This window comes from Cynocephalus volans, chromosome 4, assembly GCF_027409185.1.
Source record: "Cynocephalus volans isolate mCynVol1 chromosome 4, mCynVol1.pri, whole genome shotgun sequence".
Taxonomy (NCBI): domain Eukaryota; kingdom Metazoa; phylum Chordata; class Mammalia; order Dermoptera; family Cynocephalidae; genus Cynocephalus; species Cynocephalus volans.
Window position 1 is genome coordinate 144,672,863 of NC_084463.1, and position 18,220 is coordinate 144,691,082.

Here is an 18,220-nt window from a genome sequence, read left to right on the forward strand (position 1 = left end):
CATCTGTGTGCCTCTTTTATATCTCTGGGGTTCTACAATTGTTTCCATTAGTTATTACACACAAGCATGAGTTCTCAAGGGTTAAACATATACAATCTGTCAGGCCCAATGGACTGACCAGCTAATTAGTATTTTAGACAGTTCTGAGTTACAAAGCCTAGCTAGCCTACTACTGATTTCATGCTAAGTAACTTACTATTAACTGTATCAGTATCTTGGTGCTGGTCTCACTAGCTAGCTGCTGGGGAAAAAAAGAAAAGCTTATATTAATAAATATAAATATAATTAATATAAAGTGCCCTGAAATATTTTTAAAAGGCTCTTTTAGAACTGACATATTCCCATGTATTTTCTATTTCTCCAGGAAGTATTCACAAATAAGAACTCATTAGATACAATTTTATCATCCATAACTGTTCTCACCATAGCATTTCAAGGGTTTGGGAGGGGGGACCTTTGCCCTTCCAGCTAAATTGTTCCGTATTTACTCTTTTCCCATAAACTTTTTGTGGGATGGTAACAATAACAATAATGATGGCAACAACAGCTATCATTTATCAAGTGTCTTTAAGATTTCCTCATTGTATCTTCACATGAAACTCTAGGAGGTTGGCATTATCATTCCTATATCACAGATGAAGAAACTGAAGTCCAAATGACCAGCACAGTCGTTGGTATGCAGCATGTACATGATACATCTTTATTGAAAGGAGCTTAAAAAATTAGTCCAAGCCACACATCCAACTTTAAGTGGTTGTACTGAGATTCCAACTCAGGGGTCAGACTCCAAAGCTCAGGCCTTTTTCCCAACATGCAACATTTGTCTCAACTCTTAAGAAGGAAAGAAAGAAGCAGAGAACTAAAGTTAAGTATTATTTATTTAGTACTTATTATATGTCAGGCACTTCTATTGGTTTATACATTAACTCATTTATTCCTCATAACAACCTCAGAAGATGAGCACTATTATTTTTCACATTTTACAGATGAAGAAACTGAGGCAGAGGCACAGGGGGCAAAGTGATTTGGCCATGGTCACAGAGCTAATGTGTGGCAGCTAGGATCTGAGCCCATGCAGAATGGTTCCAGTACCAATACTCTAAACCACTGTGCACTACTGTCATGCTAAAAGCTTCCTTCTCCTGAATTACATAAAAACAAAACTTATAACCTTTTCACCAAATTACTAAATTGTAAGGTTAGATTAATTGAGAGGACTAGTAGTGCTTTTTACTAAGCATGAGCACCAGACTTCTTTACAGGCACACAGGATATGCCCTTGGTGATTAGATCATTGCACTGCTCAGGAAGTGGCACACTGTAAATCCAGTTAAGAGCCCCCAGCCCACCTCTCTCTACACTCAGACCCACACTAACCATGCACTGCAAGAAACAGGCAATTCAGAGATGTCCCAGTGCAATCTTCTATAAAATGAATGTCACGCTGGAAATATCCAAGTGTGCATAGTACACTTCCATCAACCCTTCTTCCCAAACAACATAAAAAACACCACAAAAGGAATGAATGAGTCTAAGCTACTTAAAAATCATAACAAATGTCCAATGATAACTATAAATTTAAATGAGAAAAAATTAAATGCAAAATTCTCATAATTTTGTAACTTGTCCAAATTCTACATTTAAAAAGCAATAAGCCTCTTTGAAAGACTCAATTCTTAGACTATCTTCTTATCATAAATGTGCCTTGAAGGGTGCAAAGAAAAGTCAACTTTTGCCTGAGATTCCAAATATCTTGATACACATATTTAAAACAAAAAATTACTGTTGAATTATAAGTTATGGGGCTTTTTACCCTAAGATCTACTAGTATGACAATGTATTTAATTACACAAATAAAAATATTAAGCATGGATTTAATATTTGCATGTTAACATGTAATATTTACAGAAAATAAATATAAAAAACAAGACTGGACCTGGAGGTAGTGAGAACTTGACACAATGAAAACAAGAACTACTGCAGCTCCCTCCATTGACATCGTAAAGTTGCCACATTTTCTGGGCTCTCTTTTGAATTAATGTGGCATCTGTTCCAAGTACAGCATGCTAACATTTTACTAAAAGATATTTTCATTCTACATTTGTATCTGGTTTGCTTTTTATTTGAACTCCTGTTTTATTTCAGTGGTCATTATTTCTTTATACCAAGTTGTCAATTTGGCATTCCTAATCTATCTCCCCTGAGCACAAAAAGGATGGGGAGGAACCATCATCTTAAAACCCTCTAACAGCAATAATTACAATATGCTTTGCATATAGATTAAATAAAGAAAATAAACAGCACAAAGATTTTTGTACGCTTTTTAGTATCAAGTCCTGATAAGTTAACAGCATCTGTTCCTTTCAGAAAAAGAATTCTGCTCTGAAGTGTTGAGGGGTTGGGGGAGAAGTAAACAAATACTAAATAGAATAATTCAAGTTATAAAGTTTGGTCTCCATGAAATGGTGATTTCAACAATTTGCACATATCAAACTCTATCCAGTGATAACTGATTTTTAAGACATCCTCAAAAAATGCTGCAGCAACAAGCCAAATACAACCACTTGTACTTAACATGCATGCTGCATACTCTACGATGTTGCGTCATATCAGGCACAGAGAAGACGCTTACCAAGCTATCCTGCATTCTCTAAACTGCCTAACAACAACAGAAAAAGGCACTGCCATCTCAACGAGAGTAGGAGCTATCAGGGTAGGTAGCCTTTTCCCCTTGGTCATCTCTGAAGAAAACAAATAAGGCTTATACTTCTGTCTTTTAAGCTCACCTCTCTCAAGGTCTTTACTCTCAATCTTTCAGCCTTTCATGAAAAGAAAGGCTGTTTCTTTAAAATTAAAAAGCTGTAGAAGATCACTCCAACTTAAAAGCCCCACATCTTTTACCAACTGTCCTCCAGCTGTCCCCATGGGTGTCTCTTCTGAAGGAAGAATGGTCTAGTCTCCAAGTAGTATGAACACCCCAAGGAAAGGAGCCACAGGAAGAAATTATTACAACTTACAATTTAAAATCTCATCCCTTTTAAAATTTCAACTCTCCTGCATGTTTGGTAACATAACTAAAATACTAGTTCAGACTACATTTTCTGGTGGCCATAATTTTTTAAAGTTTCAGGACTAAAAGCCAAGGCAACAGAAAAAAGAATTAAAAAGTTAGGAAAGCTAGGCTCTGCCATTAACTTATTCAAATTCTTGTCTCTGCCTCAGTTTCACCATCCATGACATTAACTGAGCCCTTTCTACACTTACAAGATTATTATGAAGAATAACAAAATACTCTCTAGGGCTGAGCCACTCAAAATGAAGAGCATATTTATGAATACTACCAATGAGAAATACTCTCAGCTTGGCTGGTTAAAACGTTGACTGCGCTACAGTTTAAATAAACTGCTATACCCTATCAGTTCTAATTCTTAGAATTTTAAGGCAAGTCTTCAGCACTTCACTAAATGTAGGTGTAAAGAAGCATAAAGCACCTCAAATGCAAAGAATATATACTCTAGGACTAGAAAGGCTTTTTTTAAAACTTGGATAATGAAAAACTTTTTATTACCTACATAATAGAATCTTTTAATTTAAAAATTACAAAGGTGAATTATGACTAATAACCTTAGCAACAAGTTAAAACTCTAAAAGCCAGAATCAAAAGATTTATACTTAATGTAGATTATAAGGCCTTGAGTATGTCTTTTCAGTGCCAGAAAAATGAATAGCACTCAAATAATTTACCTTTTTTTCCCTTTACTATTTCAAAAAATATTGAGTTATTAGCCTAGCATCTGGTAGTGGTTGAATGAGTAGGGGTAGGTGATGAGGGTGAGGTCAGACATGCATGAAGACATGAAGATCAGGATTAATTCCTATGCAAGGTTATCCTTATGCCAATTAAGTAGTACGGGTTTGAGTTTTTATCAACTATTACCTTAGTTTTAAAAGTCTACTACGTAAATGTTGAATGAACACTTCCTAACAACCAAGAAGAGAGACTACCAGTATTTTAAAAAAAAAAAAAAAAAAAAAGCTATCTAAAACACAATTGCTCTCTTTATAAGTAGCTACCAGAATAAACTAGTAGAATTTAATTCTGAAATGATGCCTCCTAAACTAGTTGTGTAGGACAGAAACAATGTTTTCATTTTAAACTGGTTAATGTTTTCTAAAGTTTTAAAAATAACAATGACCATTTCTAAATAAGGCATGAGGCTCAAATAAAAAAAACTTAAAATGCTTCTTGCCCCATAGTTAACAATTAGTCTAGGGCATTAGGTTTATAATAATGTATAAATCTTACTGATCTCTCTTCCTCCAACCTCACTCCCACTTCCCACATGAGCCCGATTTTCAAAATCAAGCAAGTTTTTAAAACAGGCACTTGAAAAAAGTAAACTTCAAGAGAGTATTATGGTATAATTCCACTTATTTTTTAAATGCATACTGTATGTGTACATATATATATTACACATACATAAATGCACAGGAAACATTTAAAAGTAGGATGGGAATGGGATAATTAATTTTCTACTTTATATATATCTACACTGCTAGAATTATTTTCATAACTCAGATGCATTTGCTTTTGCAATTTTTCTTAAAAGAAAGGACACTTATCTAACACTGTAAAATGTTGACAATTACACAGGGACTGACTGAAATAATGAATGTAAACTATTTGTACCTACTAAGAAAATGTATAAAATAACTGACCATGCCAAAGTGCCCAACTTCCAATTTTTAATAGATATCACACCCCACTCCACGCTAGGTACTGTACTTAGCAATGGGCATACGGGGATGAACAAGAAGCACTGTCTCAAATGCCTTCATTTCTATTCCACTCCAATGCTTACTATTTCCAAAATATTCAACTTAATCCAACCAAAATCAACATGAAATTGGTTTCAAAATGACATATCACATATGTGGCCATTTCAGTAACTTGTAAACTTCTTTAGTAATTCATTTTCTAGGTTTCTATGGGAATTACACAGTTTAGTAGAGCATTATGGACACTTAAGAGCTGGGGCTCAGGAATCAAACCTGGGCTTGAATCCAGGTTGTATCATTTACTACCTATGTAATCTTAGAGAAACCTCCATTTCCTCACCTGTAAAATGCAGGTAGGATAATAATAGTAAATCCTCAGAATATTGCTGTGAGGATTAAAATTAAATGTGATCTGACATATAAAAAGGCTTAGCACTATACATACAGACACTCAGTAAATGTTAAACTAGTATTATTATTAATATTATTAATAACAACAGATAACCCTAAGGTACAAATACTGTTCACAACTCACCAAACACTTAAAATCTGTATCTATGTCATTCCTCAAAAAACAGATATATAATTTTTGTAAGCTTATTTACTAACACATAAAAATATTTCTCAATATAAAAGCCCATAATTAAAACATTTCATTCCCACAACACACCAGTACATTTATGATATCTATGTTATAAAATACATACAAATGTATCAGCGTATATTGTCAAGAACTATGCTGTAAACACAGAAAAACACGTCTACTTGTCTCCTGGAGTGGATCACTAATTTTTTAAATTTTTATTCTAACTCATATATGTGAAAGTTTATAATATTAATATTATTAACATGACATAGACGAATACTTTAAATTTAGGCATTTACTAGTGATTGAAAATTCAATTTATATATATACTACTTTATCTAATGTGCATTCATAAGTATTATCTCACTTAATCCTTTTAACAGCATACTGAAGCAGGTTCTTATTACTATTCCCATTTTACCACCAGGAAATTTAAAGCCCAGCAAGGTTGAATTTCCTAAGAGTGTACAGTTAAGTGACAGGACTGGTCTTCTGACACCATCACAACTGTTTCACATACACTGGTCTGGGACATTTCATAGAAAACACAGAAAACTGTGCTCAACAATTTAGAACTGTCAGAAGATTCTATAGTGAATTACATGGCTGTTTTACCTTCCTTATTTCTTCTCTATAGCTCCAACTTTAGTATTTCAGGAATTATATAACTATGTATAATGATGAAATATACAGAAGGAGAATTCATCCAAATCTACTATTTTCTGTATTGGCTAATTAATACCAGAGACCATTTTTCTCCTTATACTTAAGCCCTTTGTAATTAACTTATTTGTAACAGCTGAATTTATTTCATTTTAATATTAGGTCTTGAAAAGATAAATTGATATAAAATAAATAAAACAATTTATAATGTGGAAGCATATCAGACCAGATTCTGTAAATTTCTGAGATGTCTAAAGAATTTGTTTAATGTCTAAGATACAAGCTAACAAATTTTAAATTACAATTATGAAGAGGAAAAAAGGTTAGTAATACTACAATGTATTGGTTTGTTGGCAGAGTTTTCTTAAACAAACATAGCAGCCCTCAGCAATAATATTCTAGGAACTCCGCACAAGGGAAAAAGCTGGAATAGATACTGGCCAAGCAGGTAAGAAAGACACTTTCCCTGCTTCTGTGTATATTCAAACTAAAGCTCACACATCGCAACTTATGCTTACATTTTTCAAGACTTTCAGCATCCCTTTCCCACCTCAAACAGCTAAAAGGGATCAGTCATGCAAATAAAAATATCCTACACGTTTAAGAGCCTAAAAGAAGTCAGTGTTCTAAAAGAGAAAAATAGTGTAAAGACTTAAGATTTTCTTGAACCTAACATTTTAAGTACAACCCACAGACCTGAAAACATTTTCTTTCTGCAACTGCTCTCCAGCCTCCAATACATCAATCCTGTAACACTGTGAACTGTGGTGATAGACTAGCACAAGCTTCTAAACACAAGAGAATTTTTCCAGCGTTACATACACTGTGACACAAGAGCATTTGTGTAGCATCTTATTTTCACCAATCAACTAGTATGGATATTCTACCAGTACAAACATAATGAACAAAGGAATTTTCATTAGCTTTTGAACTTTCTAAAGTAAACCAGAGGCTTGTGGTACAGTGGCAATGAGTATTGGATAGGCAGAGCTGAATCCTGGTCAAAATTCTGCTACTGGCTGGTTGTCTGACTTCGGACATACACTACACTGAGAAACTGAGGTGCAAGGACATTTTACACACAGCAAAATATTGTAAGAAACTTCCACATTATTACCATAAGCCAAAAATCTCAAGGTCTTATTAGAACAACATGGGCTTCTGATCAAATTATAATGTAAAAAGTGAGGAAAAAATATGAAGCATGTCATTATTTTTTAATAACAATAACTACTACTACTGCTAATTCTAAACATTTACTAAGCCCTTATTATGTGCCAAGCACTGTGCTAAGCATTCACAGATTTTAACATTTAATCCCTGCAAGAGTCCTCTCATATTAGTTAATAAAGCGAAAATAGTAGATCCCTCAAAAGAAAAAAATTTAAGTTTTACAAATAAAAATACAAGCAAAAAGAAATCTCATCTTTTTCTCTATCTTTCAGACTACATCTGTGAGTACTAACACTAAAACAACAATTACTTTCAGGAATTTGTCTTCCAGTTACAGGGTACTTATATTCAAGATGTTGACACTTATTACAGAAGAATCACAGAACTCTGATTTTAAATACTGGCACAAAAAAACTTTCCATCTACTTTACTGAATAACTGTCATCATTAAATAAAAGGTGGGGGGAACAGCATACATATCAGGCCTGAAAATAAGAGGCTCCTAATGCCCACCCACACTAGCAATCAATGATGCTATAATTATCAGGAGACCTATATCACACACACATGAAAATAATTTTGAAATGCTAAGTCAAGCTTTGAAAATATCTGTTACTTTACATGTAAATCTTATAATAGCTGATAAAATGCACAATAAAGTAATCTAAGGTAAACAAAACACTAGGCTGTTTCTGAAGACTCATTTTAGAATTTCAACAGCATAATAATCTTGATATTAATAATCAAACTGTACTTAACAGAAAGTTCTTAGAGGCTTGGGAAGCTGTGTATAAAATGGAGTAGATAAGAGGGAAGGGTTCCCCATGCTGTTTAAATTAACTACAGGTCCCAGCATGCAATGCACTAATCTGAAGTTAAGCAAAAAACCGCAATGCATCCTGGGACTTGTAGTAAGTAAACCACTTCACCCTATCACAGCAAGTTTCAAGAAAGTCTGAACTATCTAGCACAATTTGACTAGATCTTATTATCAGGGTCTAATCAAACTTAGATCTAATTTGTTTCTTTCCTGTTCCGGCACACAGTTTCTCTAACACATATTAGAAAAAGTATACACACACACACACACAATTCTTTTTTTACTTGCATTAGGGATGGACTATCAACTAATATTTAGATCAACATTTTCACATTAGAAAAACCTTATATAGGAACAGGATATGAAAAAATGCTTAAAAGGCAAAAATATTTGATATGATGGAAAAAGGAATTTCTGAATTTTTTTAAGTTTGGTTGGATCAGTTTCAACATTCTCTATCTGCCACTCCCCGGCCCCCAGAAATGTTTTGTTTTACCCTGTTTCTTTTTAACAGTTATTCAAGATATATTTTACAAATAATTTTTTCTTAATCCTTAACAAGCAAACATTTCCAATACTCTAGTACTGCCCCCTAGGAAACATACTCTTAGAGTAACACATACACCATCACAAAAACAAACAAAAAATACTGAAGTTCCTCTTTTGTCAAGTCCTTACTCAATGTTTATGCCCTGCATTCCTCACCCCTACCTACATACACACACACACACACACACAAATTTCTTGAAAGAACACTTAAAAAAAATATTCCACCTATAGGCCCATTTCTCTCATCCATTATCCTCTTTTGAAAACATAAAAGATTTTTTCAAGCTATCAATAAATAACATGTCCAAACCCAAACTGATAAGTTTGAGCTGTAATTTATGTCTATACCTACACACACCCCTATTTTCTGCAAGACTGTGGAAGGAGGCTGAGAAAGAACTAAATGAAATCTGCATCAGGAGGCCTAACACAGGTGGTGGGTTATTTTCAGGCAACAGCACCTTCACAAACATGCTGTGGAATACAGTCCAAGAAATTCCTAACAAGGAAAGATAAGCCAGCACACAAATTTAACACAATCCAGCTAAAAATCACCTGCAACACATGCTACTACATTTCACCATAAAAGTGACAGGCTACTAAAGGATCTGAAGCTTCATCAATACAACATACTGTCCATAAGGCCAGAGATAGCAGTTGCCATGGTTACTATCATCCACTTTTATCTGGAAATTATTGTCATAACCCTGAAGTTTTTGGTACTTATTTAAAATTTAAAAAAAAACAAAAACAGTTTAGGATTCTTTTAAATGAGTGAAAGAATAAACTACTGTTTGATTTGTAAGTATGCCGCCTTAGAGATGCACATGGTTAACAATACTTGGATCTGCAGCAGAAAAAAATCAATTCCTTTCTGCTGCTCCTTCTCCTCAAGTACTGACAGTTTGTATTCTCAATGCAGCCAAAACAATAAAACAAAACCCATCTTTTTGGCTTCTGTGTTTAAGTTATTTTTTTCCCCTAGGCCCACTAACCAAGTCAAAATAAAGCCTAGATCATCAACCCGTTAGGCCCCATCCTCTTCCTATTTCCATATTACTGGTTCACTTTCTTAGCTACTTAAAAAAGCAGAAAATATTTCTGTAGCAAATTCCAAAATATAGGGAAGAATAGTCTTCTTCAACCAAGACCTACTCACTAACTTCTTTTTATCAAAAAAAAAAAAAAAAAAAAAAAAAAGGCAGGGGAGGGAGGTTGTGGTGTGGACTTGCAGGATACTGGAAGGAGAGAAGTGGAGGGGTATTCAAACTGCCACACAAGAGTCTAATGTAAGAAAGTTGCTTTAGAAAAGCCTCACATATAATCTCTACTACTGAGGAGTTCCCCATCACCCCAGTTTAAGACTGAATTGAAAGACAAGTAATAGAAAAGTTATTCCTAAAAGTCTATTTCAACATCCTACAAAAGATAACTACTCAAAAATTTAATACACGAAGAATTATATGAAAGCCTACAAAATAATATGGCCTTATATACACACAAACAACAAAGAAAACATATACTATTTAAGAAATAATTATCTACAATAAATGTATGTAGTGTTAACGTATTACCTCTTTTAAAAAATCTCAAAGCAGCAAAAAATATAAAACTGTAAAGTTAATGTAACCAAAATGTGCTGCTATGCACCTAAAAAATACTTAGGCCTACAAAAAAGCCCAAGTACAAAAGTTCCTGAGAAGTCAACAGAAAATCATGACTATTTCCCAGCACAAAATAACATGAAAATTTAAACAAATTTCAAGAAATCAGTTCTGAATATAGATATAAAGGAATTCTGTCAAAGGTCTGAGACCTAAAACTTTAATTCCTTCCTTTCTCCCTTTGAATGGCAATTAAATACAAAGCCTTCAGCAATAAAATACTAAGGATGTGAAATTTAAAAGCACATTAATGTAATCTTAACTTCAGTATTTCTTCACAAAAAAGTTTTAGTATTCACTGTCTGTAGGATGAAAAAATTAATATCACCCTGAGAGGTTTCATTTTTATCTAAACAGATAAACATTTTTCTCACTCTTCACAGAAGTTTCTATATTTACTATCTAATTGGGGCTATTTCATAAAGAACAGTCACTTCTAAAATTTAAGATACTACACCTTTTGATATGCTCATAAACACAGGGACTCCCAATTATCTCTATTTTATTTTTTTAATTTTCTATCCCAAATTTGTGAGCAGAATCTATTAAGAAAACTGCAACTCAAGCCTTTAAACTTCTGGGTTATTTTTACACAAAAATATTTCAGCGCATTCTTCTAGATCTGAGTAGTCATTTCCTCACGCACCCTTCTAAAATAGAAAATCAGAAATGATATACATGTGTACCTAATATTAACACATTTTTTTCACTGTGAAACAAGCTTGAAAGCTTTAGTCAGTAAGAATTTTTCAGGAAGTTAACAGAATCCATAAAAACAATCAAAACTTAAACCATGACATCTGTTACTCTGTGTGTTAATAAGAATCTATATCACAGTCCAGGAACTTAAATATTCACTAAAATCAACTATTATCACATCATGGGGAAATGAAGAAAAATTTTAAGAGGGGGCATACATTTCATAGGATCTTCAAAAGGAAAAATGATGTCTTTTATTGAATTATGGAAAACTGCCTAGGCAGCATTTTTTAAACAAAGCTTCACAACTGTAACAAAGAGATTTTTGGTAACCAGAGCAGTATTTAAAAAACAAAAATTCATAAAGTGTCCAGGGTATACTTTTAATAATTAATTTTCCAACTGATATGGAGAAAGTTAGCTTTTTAAGATAGAAACTTCTGTCAATGTATTAATTAGTTACCTATCTCAACAATGTAATATCTGCATGGCTTCTGATGATTTACAAAGAACATTCACATGTATTATCTCATTTGATCTTAGTCAGAAAAAAAGTGCAGTAAAATGACTACAAAAAAATTCAAAGCAGGTTCATCAAATTTTCTACACTTTCCTAAGTTCTTAAAACTTTGATATAAAACTTTACAAGCAACCACAGCAGCATGATCTTTCCAGTGATAATCAATTCACCTAACACTAACAGATTTTCAAAGGATCATGTGCTGTAAATGCTATCAAACTGTTAAAGTAGCTACTTTCATCTTTACCTAGTTCTTGTTAAGTGTTGTTACTAACTGATATATCAGCAATGACCTATACCCACAAATACAACTTTACTCATAATTCAAGAAACTCAGTCTTTGGAGGACAACTTAAATACACTAACCATATGTATTTATAAAGCTGAGTGCCTAAGAACATATCTACATTAGAATCATTGCCCTTAGATTCAAAGGGGGAAAAAAAACCACAAAAAGTCTAAAGTTGTTTCCACACAATATCCCCCTTTCCAAATTCTCAACTACTCTATAATCTATTTGCATTAATATTATAAGGATAATCACAAAGCTTAAAGCCCCAAATCATACCAACTACTTTTGTTTATAGCAATTGCAAATATTTTTTAAAATGTGTTCAACACCCCACTCATCAATACACTAATTCTTCTTCAAAATAAAATAATTCTAACAGTGCTCTGTACGTAAGCCCAGCATCCTTAAGCTATCCATAAAAACAAATGTACTTTATATAGTACTGTAAGCAGGCAAAAAGCGGTCAAAGATTTCAGTTTCAAATAGCAAAAGTAATTTCTTAACGGAATTTTTAAACAGACTTACTCAAAATCTTTCTGGAACTTTAAGGTATTAATCCTGTTGCTTAGCTGAAGCTAAGTAGAGCTGTAATAAGTAGCAAGACGATCAAAATTTAAAAATTTCCTGTATCTTGCTGTAGCACCTCCTGCTGGATAGCATTTAGAGATCTTCATGTAAGCAGAAGAAGAGTATTTCTGACGCAGCTCCTTCCAGATGACTGAACAGGAAAAAGGATGGACCCTTCAAAGCTAAAATAGGGCCCCATCCACCACTTATATGTCTCAAAAATGAATTTGGCATAGATGAGTGTCTTTTCAATTTATTACTATTCCCATTCCATTAAGACTTGCCTGAGTCCAAAGTGCAACATGCTTAAATAAAGCTTGCAAAATTATCTAAAAACTAAGTTTAAAAGCATTCAAAAGCACTCAAGCAAAAGACTTTATTGTGGGCAGCCAAGCAATGCCAGTCAAACTGCAAATACTATTATGTTACCAAAAGCATAAGCCAGATGTAAAGAAAAGCACCTGGAATATTTTTAACATGTCAGCCAGATGTTTGTGTTTTGAGAATTTTCTGCACTATTACTATGCTCTTCACTTAAGAATAGTTGCACATCTACAGAAGTTTTAAGTACACAAATTTTTTTTTGACAAACGTGAATGTAACAGCACACAAAAATTTCCTCTTTGTCACTAAAAGATACGTCCTGGGACTTTAAAACGCATTTTTCAGATATTTTAAATGACCCCTAATAAGCTAGTTTGAAGTCCACAACATAGACAAGGGAAGACAGAAGAAAAGAAACTTACCAGAATTAAAATGAATAATAATATTTCCAGTAAAAATGTAGTAACAGATTCCAACAATGCTGTAAACCAAGTAAATTGTAAAACTTAGAGGGAGGAGGGGATTAGTCTTCAGAAACCAAAAGAAAAGCTGACCTATTTATTTCTACTGCCCAAACGTGAGTGAACACCAGATATAAACAAATAACATAAACACTGAAAAGTATGCTTACATGTTTTAGCCCCAATTTCAGTCCCCTTACCAGGCCCTCAAAAAAGCTACAGATGTTGATGAGTATCCTCTCTAAAAGGAGATATTCCAGCTGCTCGCCCTAAAGAACCCCTATACAGTGTGCCTATGAAAAGGCTTCCTTCCTAGAGTGCACAACCGCTTAAAAAAAAAAAAAACTTTCATCAGCCCAAATTAATCTGATTCTAATATTCAGCTTTCGGCTATCAATTATTAATACATAAATGTTCTTCCCTCTCTAACTTCCCCAACTCAAGCATCTACACTTCTGACACCAACTATTAAGAAAAATGCACAACTCGCACCCCCGCTATGGGGCAAATCTTTGAAATCCGAAACACAGCCACAAAGTTCACTGTCAAGGCCAGTTCTGAGGCCCACACACTCCCGGACCTTAACTCCCAGTTGAAATTCTAGAAATCCATACTCCCAGAGACATCATTTAAAAACAACACAATGTGGACGTGCAGAGTGAGATCCTCTACTTCAAGACCTAAACAAAGAATATTTCAACATATGACCGGAATATGATGACACCAGATTCACCAATGAAAACAAAACCTGCCTACCATTAACAGTCCTGCCCTCATCTCAACAACTCAACTACTTAGAAATCACTCTCGACACATCTGCACCCCACAACCGGCGTGTGGCCTTCTCCGGGGGTGCAAGCCACAGACAAAGTTGAAAGGAGACAGTCTCCCCCGGTGCCCAATCTCGGTACCAACCCCTCCCCTACCAGGGCCACCTTGCTGCTACCCACCATCGTGAACGTGGTCAGGGGGAAAAAAGAAATCCTAACAGCACCGCTCAGCAGAATAAAGAGACCAAAGAGAGGATGACGAGAAGTGTTGGGAACTGCGTGCACGACGGGGCTGGACCAAACGGAAAGAGTCCCACTCCGCGCGCCCCTCCCCCCGGCGGGGGCGCGGGCGGGGGAGGGGCGGCCGCGGCCCCTCTCGGAGCGGCCTGTCCGCCCCGGCCCGCACAGGGTCCCGGGGGCGCCCAGCGGCCGCCACCGGAGGTGGGGGGGCGAGTGCGGGAGGGCCGGCCCCGGGGTGAGGGGTGCCGGCAGACTCTCCGGAATAACAAGTTGCAGAAGAAGAAGAATAAGCGGAATTTCCCCAACGCTGCTCCGGCCACCCCAGACAAATGCACCAACACACACACACACACACACTCACTCACTCACACACACACACTCGGGCCCGGCAGCGTCAGCAGCCGCAGCTTTTTTTTTTTTTTTAATCAGATCCCTCAGTCACCAAACAAGATGGTTTTCCAAAAAAATTTTTTTCTTAAAAAAATTAAATAAATAACCATAATAAAAACTTCCCCCCGACAGCATCCCGGGGTGGGGGGGGGAAAGAGCCCAGGCGACCATCCCCGGGCCGAGGGACAGCCGAAGGGGGCGGATGAGGTTCCGCACCCCCCGCCCCCGCCCGCGGCCCCCTGCCCGGCCCCCCGCTGGGACAATGTGACGCCCCCTCCCAGCCACCCCCGGCGCGCCGCCTCTGTCACCCGCTCCGGCCCTGCACTCAGCGCCCAGGCTCCCGAGGCTGCTCATAAACTTACTTCCAATTTATCCTGGGGAGGGGTGGAGGGCAGAAGGGAGGGAGGGGGGGAGACCAGGTTTTTCCATTGTCTTTTTTTAGGGGGGGAGGAATGGGAAGGGCACGCAGGGGGGCGCCCCGAAGGGGAAGTTATTGCTCAAATCTCAAGTTGACTGAGGGGTCCTGACGAGAACACCCCCCTTTCCCTCCTCCCTCCCACACACCCCTCCCCTCCCCCTACCTCCCCCCACAACAAACTCCAAGCAAGCAGCCCCTGTTCCTCCCAGAGACAAACACCAGAGACAAGACAGAGGGACAGAGGGAGAGAGGGAGAGGGGGAAGGGGGAGGGAGGGGAAATAGAGCTACTCAAGAAAAAGAGAGAGAGAGGAGAGTGAGGAGAAGAGAATGGAAAAGCTGGGATACTGCACCCTCCTGCTGCTGGCTGGCTGTCCCCCCTGGCAGCTGGAGGCAGGAACTCTGAGCAGGAGAAGCAGGAGGAGGAGGAGGAGGGAACTCTTCTTCATGGGGAGGGAGGGAAGAAGCTGGAGCTGCTGCTGCTGCTTCTGCTGCTGCTCTGGGCCTCTCGCACTTTTTAGATATTAGTGTGTTAAGATGGTAGGTTGTTCCCTTCTCCCTCCTCCTCCTCCTCCTCTCCTCTCTCTCTCACTCTCTCGCTCTCTCTCTCTGGGCTGTTTCTTTCCTCCTCTTCCCCAGGCAAGGGGGGGTGGGGAGGAGGGGGGTGGGGGGAGGAACTGGATCCTCCTCCTCCTCCAGGAGAGACACACACAGGCCCCGGGCCGGAATAGGGAAGGGGGAATCAGAGCAGCAGGAGAGAAACTGTGGGAGACAAACAAGCCCAACTCTTCATCCTCCTCCTCCTCCTCTCAGCAGCAGCAGCGAGCACCACCAGCCCATTCACCACCCGGCCCCGGGCCGCAGCACCTCCGCCGCCTCAGCCCGGGGATCCCTCCGCCCAGGCCCAGACACACTCGCCCGCGCGGGAGCCCGCCGCGCGGCCCCGCCGGCCCGCCGCCGCCGCCGCCGTGCGCGCCCCCGCCGCTCCCGAGAGCCGGGCGAGAGGGACTGGGGCTGGGAAAGCGGGGACGAGGGAGGGGGGAGAGGAGGCGCTGGGAAGAGGGGCACGGCGAGGAGGGAGGGGGCGGCCGGGCGGAGTTGTACGGCGGCCGGCCCGGCCCCCCGCACCTCCGCCCGCGGCTCCCGGGAAGCGCGGGCGCCCCCCCGGGGGTGGCGAGGGGGCGGCGGGGGCCCGCGGCGGCGCACGGGCGGGCGGACTACTTGACGTGTCGGTGCGGCGAATTTATTTCACTTTGCCTAAGGAACGGGGTGTGCTGCGGCCCCCATTGCCTAGGGAAAAAACCCGGATGTAAAGTGAGTGAAACTAAACTAGAGTGAAGTAGGGCAGCAGCAGCCAAACTCCAGTGCAGCGGCGGCGGCGACGGCGGCAGGGATGGGGCTCAGCACCGGGCGGCGGCGGCCGCCAAACTCCGGGGCCGCCGCAATCACGGGCCCGGGCAGCCGCAGCCGAGGCGAGGCCGGAGCCGGCTGCGCCCCCCCCAACTCCGCGGCCCAAACCCAACTCCCCCCTCCCGCCGGCGGGAGCTGCAAAGGGGCTCCTGAGCGGCCCCAACTCCCTCCAGTGCAACAGCAGTTTTAAGGGGGGGAAAAAAGCCGCGAGGGCAGGAGCGAGGAGGAGCAATGGGGAAGCACTGCAATGGGGGAGCGTGGTCCAGGCAACAGGAGAAAGATGCAACCTCAAGTCGAATGCAACATGCAATCCCCGGCCGCCGCTCGCCCGCTCCCTCCCCTCGCCACCCCGCCCCCTTCCCAAATAACTACCCTTGAACCACTTTATTAGCCATACTTAGTGCCACACTCGCTTCGGGGAGGGGCTGGGGATGGGGTCTTTCGCTCACCTTTATTTATTGCTGCTTTCTCCCCCCTCTCCATGTTTTTTATTCCTAAGTTCTTTTGTTCTAAGGGGGATGATGGCATTTACTTTTCTGCTTTGTGTAGCAGGGCAATCACTGGGAATCGGCCACGTATAATCCGGCGGTTTGTCATATTTCATTAGTGAAAGTATTTTATGCCTAGTCTACCTCCAAGGACTGGAACATGGAGAACTGCAGGGAGGAGAAAACATCAGAAGAATTCTTGTTTTGAGAGATTTCTTAGCGGGGCGGGGGAGGGCTTTTTTTTTTTTTTTTTTTTTGGAGGGGGTTTTATTTAGGTTTTGAAATCGATAGTTTTCAACTTGAAGCTTAACGTTTTTGTATGGATGTGTTGTTACTGGATTCTAAAATAACCTCCGACCACAATAGAGAAAAAAAGTAAAAAATCCTAGATTTAAAAAAATAAAAAGCCCTACTGGACAGTGATATTATCTGTTGTGTGCAGCACGCTGGACTTAATGTAATGTTAGCCTTCGAACATTAAATAACAAGAAACCCCAACCTCGACTGAATACAAATGGGGGTGTGGGAGTGGTTTTGTTTTTAAGGTTCAGCACTTTTGTAGCATCTGCCACTACGCATTTTCCAGGCATTGATTAGCCATGCAACTCCCATAGGCATGAAGTCCAGTTTTTGCAGATAAAGAGCAACAGTGGTGAGATGATTTGCCCAAAGTCAAAGTGAGTCATTGGCAGACCAGAAATAGCCTTGGACTTTATTTGTTACTAGTCACATCTTTTCCATTAAATAATATCTTCTCCAAGAAATAGTATTTAAAAATAGACGTTCTTTACCTTGTGTATTTTCACCAGAGGTGCTTTGAGATCACCGGATATGAAGGTATTTTCTTACTTCTGTGATCTGCAAAAATTAAGTTTAGCTTCTCAAGAAAACGCATTTTTCTAAAAATTCTGATTTTTAAAAAAAATTAAGTATGGACTTTATTGTACATGTGTAGGCCATTTAGTAGTCTGAGCTTTATGTTAAAAAAAAAATTCACAGCAGAGAGTGTAGAAGGGTTTGAGAGCGAAAATGAAAATCCCTATAAATGATTCAAGAAGCCTGGGTGAACTCATAATGTTGTGAAACTAAACCTATAACGCAGTCAAGATGAGTAACGGAAAGACAGGTTGAGTAGTAAGACCCAGCTTTACAATCTAGAGATAACGCTAAGGTATTTAAAATGAGGGAGGGAGGCTTTCAAGCTGGACCACTAGTCGCTGGTACCATAACCTACTGGTGTCATTTCACATCATCCCAGGCTAACAACATTTTTTCAGAGGAAGACTGCCTTAGTGTTCTTTCTGGGAAAAATAAGTTAAAATGTTTTCAGAACTTCTTAGAAAAAATCCGGAAGCTCAAATCGTGCATGAATGTGTAAATGCTACAGAACAGGGATCAGCAAACTTTTT

At 39.0% G+C, this 18,220-nt stretch overlaps 1 protein-coding gene across 5 annotated transcripts in view; it reads right to left on the reverse strand.

The window, feature by feature from the left end:
* The window catches only part of PHF21A (PHD finger protein 21A), a 170,936-nt gene extending 155,192 nt beyond the window's left edge, over window positions 1-15,744 (reverse strand). For 4 of the 5 annotated variants that reach the window (XM_063093241.1, XM_063093242.1, XM_063093236.1 and 1 more), the window contains exon 1: window positions 15,267-15,744. The gene's annotated coding sequence lies outside the window, so the exon portion shown is untranslated. Of the gene's footprint in view, window positions 1-196; window positions 242-13,058; window positions 13,118-15,266 lie in introns of all 5 variants that reach the window. The other variant, XM_063093238.1, reaches the window with a different exon arrangement.
* Window positions 15,745-18,220: the final 2,476 nt, after the last annotated feature.